Below are 3,906 nucleotides of genomic sequence, written 5' to 3' on the forward strand. Positions count from 1 at the left end.
CCTCTTCTTTTAATGAGGCAAGTTTAATTGAGGGTGGTCTCAAAGCCCCTGAGTAATTCAAACTATGCAGTATTTTAATGTCCTCATTATATATCTTACTATATGGGGTAAAATGTGAAACAGTTTTTTAAAGATAACAATTATTTTAATTTTTAAGGATTATAAAGTTTAGAGGTTATATCAAACATAACCACCTTTATAGCGCAAAAGGAAGAGAAGAAAATATTAACTAATTTTTATTAAAATTATTATAAAATGTTTATTAATTTTTACCAGGCATATCCATATATTGTGAATATATATTAAATATACACTCACCTTAAGGATTATTAGGAACACTATACTAATACTGTGTTTGACCCTCTTTCGCCTACAGAACTGCCTTAATTCTACATGGCATTGATTCAACAAGGTGCTGAAAGCATTCTTTAGATATGTTGGCCCATATTGATAGGATAGCATCTTGCAGTTGATGGAGATTTGTGGGATGCACACCCAGGGCACAAAGCTCGGCTTCCACCACATCCCAAAGATGTTCTATTGGGGTGAAATCTGGTGACTGTGGGGGCCATTTTAGTACAGTCAACTCATTGTCATGTTCAAGAAACTAATTTGAAATGATTCGAGCTTCGTGACATGGTGCATTATCCTGCTGGAAGTAGCCATCAGAGGTTGGGAACATGGTGGTCATAAAGGGATGAACATGGTCAGAAACAATGCTCAGGTAGGCCGTAACATTTAAACGATGCCCAATTGGCACAAAAGGGCCTAAAGTGTGCCAAGAAAACATCCCCCACACCATTATACCACCACCACCAGCCTGCACAGAGGTAACAAGGCATGATGGATCCATGTTCTCATTCACTTTACGCCAAATTCTGACTCTACCATCTGAATGTCTCAACACAAATCAAGACTCATCAGACCAGGCAACATTTTTCCAGTCTTCAACTGTCTAATTTTAGTGAGCTCGTGCAAATTGTAGCCTCTTTTTCCTATAGTGGAGATGAGCAATGTTCCCTCTAAGCTGCGCTCGCGCGCAACCGCGCAGGCCAGTCAAAGTGCCCGCGCAATAGATTTGTCAGACCCGAGGGGCAACCTTCCGATCTCTCTAATGAAGCCAACACGGAAGTGACTTAAACTGCAATTCATTGACTGGCCGCTTGAGGCTGGCTTCAAAAGGGAGTCAATTCCCATAGCTAATTTTGCCCTTCATGACAACTGTGAGGGGGGTGAATTTTTTTGTAACTCACCCGTTTAGATTATATTAAGCCTTAAACTTCTGCATAATTAAGGGCGTGGCCGCTTGAGTGTCGGTTGAACAGCCACTGCTGTCACTAGACTCGCGCTAGGCGGGCGTGGTTTCACCTCAGCTTCACCCATGTCCCGCCTTTTTACCCATTTTCGGTTTTCCGCGAGTAATTCGCGGGGACGCGCGGCCAAGATGCCGAAGGCAGGCAACGCCTACTTTAAGCTTCAAAAGCGATCTTCACCAACCAATTGGGTGACGTCACGGACACTACGTCCATATTTTTTTACGGTCTATGGTCAGACCGGGCACATTTTTCAGACCGCACATTGATGCATTTGCTGTTGTAAAAGAATTAAGAGAGAGAGAAGGCGAGTGTTCTAGGAGAAGAAACTTTCAACCAATCGCTGATCTTGCTACGGTGACAGACACTTTTATGAGCCAATGGTAGCAGCTCATTCAGTTCACACAGGTGCCAGCACGAGCACAGAGTGAGAGCGAGTCAGATCAGCAGCTGCACGGAGCGATCTCAAGAAACTAAAATATTTATTAAGAGGAAAAAGTGATTCAAAACAGTGATTTGAAACAAATTTTTGGATTCCTAAAGTGATGCAATAACTTGGAAAAGCTGTCGCTAGAGTGAGGAGAGAGCAAAATAGAGAATTAGAACGGAGGCAGATGCAGAATCACAGAGCATCAAAACACGGCGAATGAACTTCTTCTTTTAAATAAGAAGTTAAAATTTATGCTTTGGTGAGTTATATTCTAAATATTAACTTGACATTATGGCATAAGTGTTGCAAATTTGGCAGCAAACTATTGAGTTTTATTAGTTTGTTTACATTGGCCGTTGGTATATAACGAACGAGCTGAAGCTATTTACATTTGAAAGTTAAAGGAACAGTATGTAAGAAATGTATATCAATGAATCATAAAATGGCCCTGATATGTCACTAAACATCAAGAAATCATTTTCATTTCAAATACTTATATCACTGACAACAGTGGTCTGGCCAGAATATTGACATTTAAAAAAGTGGAGTTGCAGCCCTCAACTGATGTTTATGTTGTCATGTTGTGTATTGGCCACCAGTTGTGTGATTGCAGTACCAGTTTTAGCCACAAGTTTTGTGATGGCAATACCAGTTTTGGCCACAATCCTACATACTGTTCCTTTAAGTCAAGTAACGTAAATGTGATTAAAAAAAATAAAATTTTAAGTGTCAATATGTTCAATAAGTGTTGAAACCCTGAGTTAGGTTGATATTTGAAATGTTTAACGTTACATGATGCTTATTGATAAATCTGTTGAATTGAAGATTAATTACTGTTCTGCCTTGTGTTTTTACAAGGCTGGGTTTTTTGTGAGAATTGCGAACATCTGTGAAGTTCTCTTGCTCCATCTTGGACACGCGAGACAATTAAGTATATACTGAAGGTGTATACAAAAAGGCGAGCCAACCAGAACTGTGCTTTGAACTCATCAGAACTGGTAGGAGGATATTTTTCCTTTTTGTTTCGGACAACTACTAGGACGTGAATTCGCTGAAACTTAATTTTCTGTATTTTCTTGGATTTTCTTCAAAGGACACTGACTTATTTGAACTATTTAAATGAACAAACGGTCCTTTGAACCGAATCAATTGATTCATGAATTCAACCCAACTGAGTCATTTAAGTGAATCATGAATTTGGATTACAAACAAAATGAAACAGTGTTACACTTTTACAAGTATTTTATTTATTTATTTATTTATTTGCACTGTAGTATATGAGAACTGATTTTCAGCTTGAGTTGAACGGTTCAATCTGCTAAACCCAGATACGTGGTAAATTCAAAGAGAGTGTTAATTACATGTATTGGGATTTATTCACAGGCCCACATTGAACATTATACGTGTGTATACACTAAACACCGTTACACGCTACACTGTCATCTCTTTGAATCTCCAATGGTTAACGCAGGCTCGTGGTCATTTTCGGCAGGTCGTGTGGTTGCGAATTGCTCAAAGTACTGAAATGTGCGCTCGGAAAAAAAAATTTGCTCAGTGCTGAAAAAAATTAGAGGGAACATTGGAGATGAGTGGTACACGGTGGGGTCTTCAGCTGTTGTAGACCATCCGCCTAAAGGTTGTCTGTGTTGTGGCTTCACCAATGCTTTGCTGCATACCTCGGTTGTAACGAGTGGTTATTTTAGTTAAAGTTGCTCTTCTATCAGCTTGAATCAGTCGGCCCATTCTCCTCTGACCGCATCAACAAGGCATTTTTGCCCACAGGACTGCCACATACTGGATGTTTTTTTCCTTTTCACACCATTCTTTGTAAACCCTACAAATGGTTGTGCGTGAAAATCCCAGTAACTGAGCAGATTGTGAAATACTCAGACCAGCCCATCTGGCACCAACAACCATGCTAAGCTCAAAATTGCTTAAATCACATTTCTTTCCTATTCTGACATTCAGTTTGGAGTTCAGGAGATTTTCTTGACCAGGAGCACACCCCTAAATGCATTGAAGCAACTGCCATGTGATTGGTTGATTAGATAACTGCATTAATGAGAAATTGAACAGGTGTTCCTAATAATCCTTTTGGTGAGTGTACAGTATGGGCTTATAAGGTCTTAAGGACCTGCCTCAAGGATAACCGCTGCATAGCCT

The sequence above is a fragment of the Misgurnus anguillicaudatus genome, chromosome 7 (assembly GCF_027580225.2).
Source record: "Misgurnus anguillicaudatus chromosome 7, ASM2758022v2, whole genome shotgun sequence".
In the NCBI taxonomy this organism is placed as follows: Eukaryota; Metazoa; Chordata; class Actinopteri; order Cypriniformes; family Cobitidae; genus Misgurnus; species Misgurnus anguillicaudatus.